The sequence below is a fragment of the Elgaria multicarinata genome, chromosome 7, assembly GCF_023053635.1.
Source record: "Elgaria multicarinata webbii isolate HBS135686 ecotype San Diego chromosome 7, rElgMul1.1.pri, whole genome shotgun sequence".
In the NCBI taxonomy this organism is placed as follows: domain Eukaryota; kingdom Metazoa; phylum Chordata; class Lepidosauria; order Squamata; family Anguidae; genus Elgaria; species Elgaria multicarinata.
The window spans coordinates 6,169,836-6,182,386 of NC_086177.1; the positions used below are offsets into that span (position 1 = coordinate 6,169,836).

General features: G+C 44.6%; 1 protein-coding gene across 1 annotated transcript in view; it reads left to right on the plus strand.

Annotated features, from left to right (window-relative positions):
* Window positions 1-1,440: 1,440 nt before the first annotated feature.
* Window positions 1,441-12,551, plus strand: part of RIN2 (Ras and Rab interactor 2) — an 80,207-nt gene continuing 69,096 nt past the window's right edge. The window contains exon 1 of the mRNA XM_063130168.1: window positions 1,441-1,584. The gene's annotated coding sequence lies outside the window, so the exon portion shown is untranslated. The remainder of the gene's footprint in view (window positions 1,585-12,551) is intronic.

A 12,551-nucleotide genomic window follows, 5' to 3' on the forward strand; every position in this document is an offset into this window, starting at 1 on the left:
TAAACACAATGCAAAGGAAACACTCCTGACAAATCACTAGGGCGATGATAAATAAGCTTTCCTCTTGGCTACTGCTTAAAGCAACCGGTTATCATCCCTTTAAGAAGTTCATGTCCTTAGTCCTATTTCCCTTCCAGCTGCTAAAATAGGGACAAAGTTGCCATTCAGAGGGGAAATGAAGCAAACCCTTCTGCTCTGAACTGGCCTTCTCTGCCATGCAAGCCAAACCATCAAAGCATACCAAAACAATGCTTGACAAAGTAAATGCAATTGACCGAACAGCGATGTACTTCTTTCCTAAGAAGCTTACCTGCGATATCTTTGGGCTACAATTCTAAACCCACAACCGTTAAATTCAACATATGCTTTAAAATGTGTTTTAAATAACCATTTGCTCGGCTTTTTCATTAACAATTGTAGTATTGTTAACGAAGAATAAATACTGCGAGCTGCTTTGAATGTAAAGGATATATGAGAGAGAGAAAGCAGGGTTATGAGACAATGCTGTGAACACCCGGACTTGCCCTCCTTTCAGTGTCCCCCCGCCCCCCCGGACTTGTATGGCGCTTGGGCGCATCCGCTCCTCGCCTCCGGGATCCCGCCTCGGCGACGCTCCCGTTTCCCTTTCATGTTTCCGAGCAGCTGTTCGGAAGGGAAGGAGCCCAATCGCAAGAGGGGGGAGACGCTGCTGGCTCAAAAGGGGCAAAGTGGGAGAGGTGGTGGTGGGCTTCACTCGTCCCACTCCTTTAGACTTCGCGCGGCCAAACAAAAACGAACAATGACTCCCCCCAGTGGTGCGGAAGAAGCGATACTTATGTGTGGTAACGGCGAAACCACTCTGTACACCCTCAGAGGCATTCTTCGCGACGTTGCACGGTCGCGAAGAATGCCTTTGAGGGTGTACAGAGTGGTTTCCCGTCACCACACGCTTACCTCAAGAAAGCAAACGCCGTCCCATGCGCACTCAACAAGCTCCACCCCAGATATGGGGAGAGTGGGCTGTAGCGAGGGGGAACTCTGTCCGTCCTCAGAGGCACGCTTTGCGATGCTGCACTATAACTACGCCCAGCACTAGACACCTGTGGCTCCCCTGCAACACTACGCCGCCAGCCAGCACTGAACTCCTAAAGTACCAACCTGGTCGCCGCCCGCGCCGCCGGCTGGTTTGCTGCCGCGCGCCCGTCCGCCCGCCTTCCCTCCCTCGCTCCTTCCCTCCCTGCCTGCCTGCCTGCCTGCCTGCGTCCCGCCTGCTGCTCCCAGTCCACGGCCCAAGCGCGACTTCCTCTTCCTCTCCGAGCCCCCCACCCCCACCCCACCTTGCCCATTCTGGGTTCGGGCCGCGCTGGCCGCTGCCGAGGGGGCGCCTTGGCCAGCCTGACGCGGGCACTCCGCCCAAAGAGGTCTGCAGGAGCGCCGCTGCTCCCGGGGGACAAGGCGGGGGTGGGAGGCCGGCCGAGTCCGAGACAAAGCCCGGCTCGCGCTTCCTGCTCCTGCTTTCCACCCACTTCCACCGCGCGTTCCTCTGGCCGCCGCCGCCGCCGCCGCCGCCTGCTCTCCCTGGGGGCTCCCCCGCAGCTCCGAGAGGTAAGGCGCACAGCGAGGCCGGGACTGAGGGGAGGCCCGTTTCGGGAACCAGAAGGGGAAGGCAAGCAAGGGGCGAAAGCGGCTCGGACCCTCCGAGGGGGCGCGCTCTTCCATTGCGCACTCCCCCCCCCCATGGGAATCCGAGAGAGCGCTTAGAGAAGGGGCTAAGCGAGAATGGGGAAGGGAGGGTCCCTGTGATGTTCTGGCTCTTCTCCACTCACACCCCCCTCACACGAAGTTACACGGGGGTAACTTCAGGGGAAGAAAGACGTAACGCTGTTGAATACCGAACCACTGGTATCCCGGGGAGCGTGTCCTCAAGCTGCTTCCATTACCTCTGGAATGTTACCTCTGGCTTTAACCACGGTCCCAGGGTTTCCCACTAGTCTCCTTGCATTGCCCCTTAGGTGATTTCTCTCTAAAGATCCAGAAATTCTTCCAAACCCGGGTAAAACGGCAGAGGGTCTTGTAGCACCTTAAAGAGGAACAAATTTATTCCTCTGTGAACATTGCCACTTCAGCAAAACCCAGATAGTTACCGCTGACAAGGGTGTGGAACATAGATTTTTTTTCTACTCAACGTTCCACATTTATGTTTAATTTTTTTTAAAGCATCTAAACATCTCTAGGATTTTGTATGAAGAGGAAAAAGTGGCAGGTAGGTAATGAAGTCCTGTCTAAGGTTTATTTAACAACAGTTTGGTTCCTCAAAAAGGAAGGTACTTTTCTGGTAGCCAGTTGTATAAGCAGGTATGTGTTCTTTTGAGGGTTGCATCATCACGCTTTACATAGTAATATATACCAGGGCGGACTATCCCTGTGGTTCACTTATTGTATACTCTGATGCTTCCAAACGGAAGGCTTCTAGCACAACCAATGAATAAACGCTGTGCAGCCGTTCTGTCTCTTTCTCCTTGGGGGGGGGCAGGCAGGGAGATGAAAGAAACGGTGGGAAAACATGGGGTTGGAAGATGAAGACAACATCTTCTGAACCCACTGTAAAATTCCATGAATGGGGCAGGGTGAGTGCATGGTAAAAGCCTCATGAGGACGCATCCTTTCACATAACCAGCTACAATCCTTCCCCTTAAGACACAAACCTTGCTTTACTACTGATGATGCCATTGTGCCTCTGCTAGTTCTGTTGCACTCACAGGACCCACTGCTATTGCAGCAGGAAAAGCAACCTGAAACACCCCCAGAAATTAGAGGAAACACTTGTTTCTGGATTTGGGCAGGTCAGTGGAGTTCTGTGAGTGGCAGATCCTACTGGTGTACGGACAGCTTAGAAGACTGTCCAAGGAGTTGTAGTGAGTCCTGGCTCTCTGACAGGTGTGCATGTGTAGTGAACATTTCTCAGAATACCTCTTCCTTGCATACACACTTTATCTTTGTAGATGATCATTTATGACATTTTACAGCCCAATCCTTTGCGAGACTAGGCACCCTTAAAACCATTGAAATCTATAAGCTATCTCTGCATATGACTAAGCTGCTAGTGAAATTATACACTCAAAAAAATTGGTCCTGAAAAGGTTTAGTGTATATTTGCCTCCATAACTTGTAAAAAGAAGTGTGGATCACCAGTGCATCTTTGGCTACTCCATTTCTCCCGTATAATCTAAACTACATGCTTTCCAGATCTTGCTTTGAAGTCTATGCTTTTGTGCCACTCCTACTTGTTCTGGTGGGGGTTGCACAGGAGGAATTAAAATAAAACATGAAAGGATTTTTATCACCTACACTTCAGCCCAGGAGACGTGCTTGATGAAATATGCTCATGGCTTAGTCCTATCTGTCTCCCCACTCTGTCACGGTAAATGGCACCAAACTTCCATTTGAGGTGACTGCTTCCACTTGTTTCTACCTGCTGATCACAGGGCTGCCATGACAGAAAACATAGAAATGCTGTCTTGATGGCCTAATCAAGTGGCAATAAGAACCTAGGAACATCTCTCAAGCAATTGGTAGTAGACATGATGAAGCTAGTAAGAAATAGGGTTCTGTATATACAGTAGCTCTCTTATCTGAGATAGCAGATGAGTGTGTTCAATGTTCCTTTCCTTTTCCTAGGAATGGGGAGACAGATTCCAGGCCTGGAGGAGCCCCTTGGGATCTTCCTTCAGACATTTCTGGGGTTGTAGCTGATCATACCTAAAATGTTGTACTTTTCAAGATCAACCTATTAGGAAGAAAAAGAGAGAGTTATAAATGCCTAAAAAACTCAACACGAGGAGGGCTTAAACAAACATTTTTATAAGGCTTTTTTTCCCTCTCTTTTGAAAATATAGGCTACCGACTGGTTTTAACAGTCAGCCCCAAATCCTTGGATTAGTAATAACTTTCACAGTGCTTATCTGTGATGGAACAATGAGTGAAAGAATTCAGATTACATGGTGCGTAACGCATACAAAGTTTTTTTTATTATTATTTGTTTTGCATCTGTCTTATTACTGAATTTATGTGTTTGTTTGTTGGCTCCTAACAATGTTTTAACTGGGCTTTTGATGGCCACAAATTATCAACCCATGTGTGGTTGCTGCTTAAAATCCTTTCCTGTGTGGACAATCATAAGAACATAAGAGCCATGCTGGATCAGACCAAGGGTCCATCTACTCCAGCATTCAGTTCGCACAGAGGCCAGCCAGATGCCTGTTGGAAGACCACAAATACGACATAAGCATAATAGCACCCTCCCACCCATGTTCCCAACATCTGGTGTACAAAAGGCATAACACCTGTGATACAGAAGCCAACATGATTAATAGCCATTGATGGCCTTATCTTCCAATAATTTGTCTAATCACCTTTTAAAACCATCCAAATTGGTGGTCATCATGACATCTTGTGGTAGAGAATTCCATTGTTTATGTGCTATGTGCAAAGTACTCCCTTTTATCTGTCCACCAATCAGCTTCATGGGATGACCCTGGATTTTACTATTATGAGGAAGAAAAATGGCCCCTTATCCACTTTTTCCACACTATACACAATTTTTTACATCTCTATCAGGTCTCCCCTTACCTTTTTTCTAAGCTAAACAGCCCCAAATGTCATAACTTTTCCTCAAAGAGCAGTTGCTCCAGCCCTTTGATAATTTTAGTTGCCTTTTTCTGCACTTTTTCTAGCTCTAAAATATCTTCTTTAGGTGTGGTGACGGAAACTGTACACATTATTATAAGTGTGGTTATGCCTTGGATTTGTATAAGAGTAGTATGATACTGGCAGTTTTGTTTTCAGTTCCTTTTCTAATTATACCTAACATGAAATTTCCCTTTTTCATAGCCACACACACACAGTGTGTGTGTGTGTGTGTGTGTCTGTCTGTCTGTCTGTCTGTCTGTCTGTCTGTCTGTCTTGACAACAACACTTTGCTGCTCATTTCCGCAAGTCTTCATGGCAGGAGGGAACATGGGCTTTCTGGCTGAAAAATTTATTTATTTATTTATTACATTTTTATACCGCCCAATAGCCGTTGCTCTTGCCTGGCCTTCCTGTGCATCCCCCAACCTACTCTAGGCCTTGATCCTCCCCTGGAATGACCCCAGCCTCAGTCTGAAGCGACATCACCACCAACAGACAGAGCAAAGAAGGTGGTGACCTTGGGGTAAAGGAAAAAGTCACGTTAAGTCAGCAACTTTTTTAAAGCGCAGTTTTGGGGGGAAAGCTCGTGGTGGCTGCAAGTTGGCAGCTGCGTTGTATAAACAACACAGTGCCACAGCGCAGCCACCATGGGTTAAATAGGGTGTATATTTTCATCGAGCTCACCACCACAACCTCAATATCTCTTTCTTGGTCAGTCACTGCTAGCTCAGTTCCCATCAGTGTATATGTGAAGTTGGGATTTTTTTGCCCCAGTGTGCATCATTTTACACTTGCTTTCATTGAAATGCATTTGTCATTCTGATGCCCATTCTCCCAGTTTGGAGAGATCCTTTTGGAGCTCTTCATAGTCCCTTTTTGTTTTAATCACCCTAAATAATTTTATTTAGCCACCTCACGGCTTACAATTAATTCCAGTTCATTTATGAACAGGTTGAAAAGCTTTTGTTCCAGTACAGAGCCTTGTGTGAATCCACGATTTACATTCTTCCATTGGGAGAATTCACCATTTATTCTTATTCTCTGACCTGATTTACATGTGATAAAAAGCCACCATGGGTGAATTTCCATGTGCAGCTTCTTGTCACAATGGCAGTTGCCATTTTGAATATTTCAGCCATGGCAGTAGCATGTCATAGCTTGTACTTACATGTCCTTGGGTAGTTAACAAGCCACCTACAATCCTAAAACAGCCCATGGGTTCTGGGTTACTTGTCAACCCACCGTCACCCAGTTCACACATAATGACAAGCTACCATGTGCCCCCATCATGGCTGAAATGTTCAAAATGTGGCCGCCGCCACAGTGAGAATCCCCACAGGGTAATTCATACACAGTGCCTTCTTGTTATATGTGAACTAAGCCTCTGCTTTCTATTCTTTAACCAGTTACTGATCTATAAGAGCACCTCTCCTCTTATTCCAGAACTGCTAAATTTGCTCAGTAATCTTTGGGGAGGGACTTTGTCAAAAGCCTTTTGGAAATCCAAGTAAAGTTGACCCAGGAAAAAGGGGAGAAGCATCTCAGGATGCTGTAGACAACTTTATTGTAAAGAAGTTGTTGTGTACTTTTATAGTTGTATGCTTTTCTATGGATGTATTTGTCACGGCCTTCGTCTAGCACAATAAACTGATGATGGTGATGATTGTAAAGAAGCCCAATGCGTTTCAGCCTCTGGCTTTTTGTTAGGCCTTCTTCAGGGGCCTGTAACAATACATATACAAACAGAATGGGACAATAAAGAACTAAAATCATTGCAATTAGTTTTTTTATTGTCCCATTCATTTGTGTGAATATGTATTGTCACAGCCCCCTTAAGAAGGCCTAACAGACAGTCAGACAGGCTGAAATGTGCTGAGCTTGCTTACAATAAAGTTACCTGTAGCATCCTGAGACATTTCTCCCTTTTTTCTGGTTCATTTTGGATGCTTACCTGCCTTACACCCAAGTAAAGTTGACACCGCAGGAAGCAGTGCTCTCGGGCCAAGTGTGGAGTGTTCACACATGTACCTGGGGGCAGTTGACAGTGACATGCAAATAGTGTACATATTTAGAGCAGGGCATGCCTATGGAAGAGAATTTACAAGTTGTTCCTCATCATGAGGACTAAAAAGAGAGTGAGAATGACTGGAGTTGCACAACATCACTATTCTTATTTTAAACTACAAATAGGAATAATTTTTCATTCAAACTTCCAGTACAAAATCTTAAGAGAGCTTTCATCATAGAGGTTCTGAGAGACAGGGCAATGCCACTCTGCAACCATAAGAGAATCATCACAGACAACGAAAGCTTTCCATGTTTACCAGATATTCAGACTGTATGTTACTTTTCTGTATGATGTCCATGTGTGGAAGGGCTTTTTGGTGGCAAACATGAGCAGTAAGTAATATTGAGACTGGCCCTTATTTTAAGTTACAAGCAGGACCTAGCTAGCCTTGCCGTCCTCCAGGAAACTCCATTTTATTCCTCCCCTTAGGGTTTTCTGTCTCCCCTCCCCAAAGACATGCTCAGTGTTCTGTGACCTCTGAGCATATTTAGTCTTTATTAGACTGTCTTTGGGATTATTATTTTTACCCTCACTTTAGGTTTTCCCCCCTAAGATCTTTGTACTTCTGCAAATCCTGGGATTCCACCTTCCTCTTGTGCATGGATAGTGTTGTTTTGGCTACTTAGGGATGAACACACAAAGAATTAATTTGCTACTGGTAATTAGGATTTATATTCTCTCTGCTCCATTTCCCCTGTTTTGTTGATATGGCAAGGATACTGAGTGGTTGTTGTCTCTGCATTTCTCTCTATCCCCTCTTTCTCTCTCCTCAGTGCTCTTTCCACTCTCCACATTTCTTCTCCCTACATTAACCTTTTCTATTAGCACTTTAAACTGTCCTGTCCGTTCACTTCATGTTTGCCAAACTTCTACATTTCTGAAGCCCTGAACCTGTTTTGCAAGGGCATCTGAACTGAGATTTTGATCTTGTTGAAAGCTATGCACCCCCGCCCTTAGCAAATATATATATATATATATATATATATATATATATATATATATATACATTGTTGATTTATGCTACATGAAATGTTTGTGAATATTTCTTGATGCATTTTGCCACGGCACAGCCCTTTTTAGGTGTCTCCTGCAAAGGGGATGCTGGATTTTTGTAACACTTCGATAAGATTAATAAATAGTTGTCTATAGTAGTCTTTTCTATGTCCTGCTGCAGACATAATGTTTCCAGTCTTCTGACTATAGTTAGGACAAGGAGAGCACTCTGCACCTTTGCACTCTCCTCCTCTCTCCTCACAGATGTACCCCCTTCTTTCCCTTTGGAGTTTGTGTGCCCCAGTGGTTAGCTTCAAACCAGAGTTTGCAACATTGCCACCATAGTTACAAGTGGCATTACAAATTCTACTTGGAAGCTAAAGTTGATCAACATGAACCAATGAAATGCTACACCATGATTAGCTTTGAAAACGAAGGTGGGAATTTGCTTTCAAGATGGAGGGGGGAAGGAACCCATGAGCTTCCCTGATTAACCACAATAATGATGTTAGCGGTGGTGCTGTCATGGTAGGGGGAGGGGCTGGACAAAATGCCCCCCTAAGGAGCAACACTGCCTCTCCACTGCCTCTCCATGCTGTGACAGACAGAAAAAGGGACCTGTTCATGTGTCCCTTACTACTTACTAGGTGGTGCATGTGAAGGGAACAAAAGTATCTCTGAATGCTTTCCAAACTTCTTACAGAGCTGGTCAAGCATGCAGTTAACTTGACAGACTGTGAAAAGTTTGGGAAACAGTGAGACACTGAAAAAGGGACCTGTTCATTCCTTTCCTTGCACCACCTAGTACTTCAAGGAAGAGGGAAGGAAATGAATGGGTGCAGTTTTCTTTCTTTAAAGGGATCCTCTGTTCCCTTCCTCAGCCCTGCCTTAGTCTCTGTAAAAAGTTTTGGAAAGAAGAAAAAGGGACCTGTTTGATCGTCTTGTCTCCCCTGGGTTAACCTGCTCTCACTTAGTGGGCAGGCAGCAGCTGTGGGAGTTGCTGCAATGTGTTTCCTTTCCCCCTTTTTGCAGGTTAGGAGCGCTGACCGCCGTAGAGTACAGCTCCAGAGAGTCACATCCACCATCTTTCCCACTCTGAGAAATGAAGATGGTGAGCACAGCTGTCTGGAGCTATGCTCTGCAGCAATGTACCTGCTCTGCCAAAAGTTTTCAAAAGGAAAGACAGTGTGGCAGCTGCTACTACTGTTTGGTGGGGGCTGGTTTGCAGGATTGCTGGATGTTAGGAGTATCTGCATCAAGCCGATAACTACAATAGAAGAACATACAAGTCTTTGTATGTGTAAAATTTGATGCGGTACCATTTCCTGGAGTCATAACCACAGGACGAAATGGATGAATATTTTGTGTCCTTTAAAAAAAATCAAGCAACATAACTTTGTGAGTCCTTTCTCATTCTCTGCACTATGTATGTATTCTGCACTATTGATATGGAATAATACAGGCAGCGTTGAACTTAAGTGCTTGCTTAAGTGTGGGATCCAACATGCTTGAAGCAAGCCTTTTTGAGGAGAGAAATGTTTGCATAACTAGAAAGGACACCTTTTTTATTTTTACTTAGTCCGATGCTTTGCCGCACCCCACTTCTCATCTTATGGTCCGGGCATGTCTGTGACCATTATCTTCTATCATTTTGGCAGGATATGTAACACAAGGAAAACGGCTTGGTAGGTATGGATTTTTTTGAACTGCATGTGCTCAAGCAGTTCAAAAAATTAAGGTCTAAAACAGCCTTCCTCAACCTGGGGCACTCCAGATGTGTTGGACTACAACTCCCAGAATGCCCCAGCCAGCTGCTGGGGCATTCTGGGAGATGCAGTCCAACACATCTGGAGCGCCCCAGGTTGAGGAAGGCTGGTCTAAAACATAAGAAATGGCTTGATTGGGTTGACACAACCGTTTTACAGTTGATCACTGGTACTTGAGATAATGTGAGTAGTTGCTGTAACACGATCATGTGAAGCGATGGTAGGCATGAGATGTATAGATGGAAAAATCTTGACAGTGCTTGTATTCAAAAGAATGAACGATCCATTTTTTTCATAAGTCTTGTCTATTGTAGATATTTTCAAGCTTTCTATCTCCAGGAAACATTTGTGCTATCAGAAGCCAAAATCTGAACGGGTTCAGTGGTTAAACACAAAAAAAGGACAAAGAAGATGCTCTCTTCAAGACTTCTAGTATTAAGACAAAAGTCTCTAGTATTAAGAAAAGTGCACTTGCTGCACTTGCATTGTTTTCTGGGAGCAGTTTCATACCTTCTTGGTGGGGTTCTCTGGCAAGAAGTCATCACGTCAGCTTTGTTTTATCTTTTGCCCAAATAGAGAGAGAGAGAGACTACTATTTTGAACTGGGTAGAAAAATATTCCCAGTCTTTAGGCATCAACACCAACTTTCTAGAAAGCTATGTGTGTGGGGGGGGGGGGTTGTTTGTTTGTTTGTTTTCTAGCCTGTACTGATCCTTGTTCCAAACAATGGTTCAATAATCTTTGATGGGATGGCTTCCCTCCAAGAACTGTGTGATCCTTCAAGATTTGGAGAGCTCACAAACATCACTATTGTATTTGGTTAAGTGTACAGCAAAGTACAAGTGTGCCAGTTTGGACTTTGTCACAGATTATGTGAACCTATGAAATATGCAACAGTTTTACTGCACCACACTTTTTTCACAAGCTGCATAAAGCTTTAGAAAAGAGCAGAAAACAATCCACTCAGTAGAACGTATCCTTTAATTGCATGAATAAGTAAGCCTTTCAGGAATTCTTAAACACTGTGTGGAAGTACATAATTTTCTTGGCTTTGTTGATAGAAATCACAGAATCATAGAATAGTAGAGTTGGAAGGGGCCTACAAGGCCATCGAGTCCAACCCCCTCTGAATGCAGGAATCCACCCTAAAGCATCCCTGACAGATGGTTGTCCAGCTGCCTCTTAAAGGCCTTTAGTGTGGGAGAGCCCACAACCTCCCTAGGTAACTGATTCCACTGTCGTACTGCTCTAACAGTCAGGAGGTTTTTCCTGATGTCCAGCCAGAATCTGGCTTCCTGTAACTTGAGCCCATTATTCCGTGTCCTGCACTCTGGGAGGATCGAGAAGAGATCCTGGCCCGCCTCTGTGTGACCACCTTTTAAGTATTTGAATGTCACTATCTTGTTGCGAACATGATTTTAGCAGTTGTCAGAAGTCTTAATGAGCTGCCAATGTTAATTGGAATCTAAATACATAAAAGTCACTTTTCAAGGTCCTTTCATGTTGAGCATTTCTACATGAGTGATTTATTACACACTCGCGATTGGTCACTCATGGAAGTTTGCGGGTCCTTTACATGACATTGTCAACCTCCAGGACATTTCCTGTGCTTCCCCCCTTTATCCTGCTTTCAGAACAATTGGAGATAAACCCATAAACAAGGGTAATTGTAATACTGGCAGCACCATCTTGTGGCTATATAATGACATATATAGAAAACATATAGAATTCCCCAAGTAAGGGTGTCCTCAATTCAAAGCATGTGACCACTTGTGTAAAGGAGCCAATCTTTATCCCACAAAGAATCTGGATCAGAAACCCTGGTAAGGATGTGGGATTTTAGCCTGTCATGCAAAATAAAATAAAATAAATAAAAAATGGAATCCAGTGCAGGGATAAGCAGATGAAGGGAAGGGCTATACAGATAAGAGCTGTCCCAGTTTTCACTAGTTTTCTATCAGGCAAAGCACACAGGCTGAAATCTGAGCCACAGTTGAGAAGGGGCAAAACTGCTATTCATCCCAGACACATAATATCACCATTGCAGGAGGGAATGGCATCTCTTTACTTTCTCACATATGAGTGAATGGCTCCTATTCACTTGTATGGCAAAAAATAAAGCACCATATGTGGGGAAAGGCAGAAGAGGGGGAAATGGGAGTAAATAGGGCACCATTTGGAAATGAAGATAAACAGTTGGATTGTGTGTGGGGAAAATATGTGTTTGGTTAGGCTTAGTTTTAGTAGGGGATGAGGACAAAAGGGATTAAGTAAAAGGTTTCATGGAAAGCTGTTTTTGAGGGGAGATTGTAGGAAGAGGAATGTTGCATCATGTAGATGTTCCAGGAGGCAGTTTCAGGTATAAAGCCATGAAAAAGTAAGAGCCACAACCTCAGTGTTGTCCTCTTGAGCAATCTTTCTCAATTTAGTGCCCTCCAGATATTTTAGACTCCAACTTTCATCAGTCCTAGCCGGCATATCCAGGGGCTAGGGATGATGGGAGTTGTAACTCCAAAGAGCTGGAAGGTACCAGGTGGGAAAGGCTGCACTTTCTCTCATACAAGTAAAGGGGGTAAGTGCCTGTGCTCAGTACAAATAAGAAAAACTTCCCTCTCCCAAATCAGAGGAAGAGTTTCTCATGTTGAGCTTTTCTACTATGGCTTTTTCAGCATCCCATGTCCAGTGCATTACGTGAAACTCAGCCTCCCCTCTCCAATTGTAGGAAGTGACAAACAGCTTCTCCTGTCATGTTCCTGTGCTGTGGCTCAGGTAGGAGCAGTGTAGGTCGTGCACTGCTTCTGCCTGCTCCAAAGCCCAGTGGGATATGAGAGGACCCCACCCTGCTCTCCCTCCAAGTTCTTAGGCGTGTGCAGAGAGAGGAGAGAGAGGAGGGATGAGTAGAGACTGTAAATTATGTCTTGCCAAACCATAATTTGTAGGCTTCTGGTCAACCACCAATCCCAGTGAAATACATTACTTTTAAAATACTGGAATCTCCACTAACACCTTGCACTTCTTCATTTTTTATCTTTTGCCAGATCCCTGGAGAGGGAAAG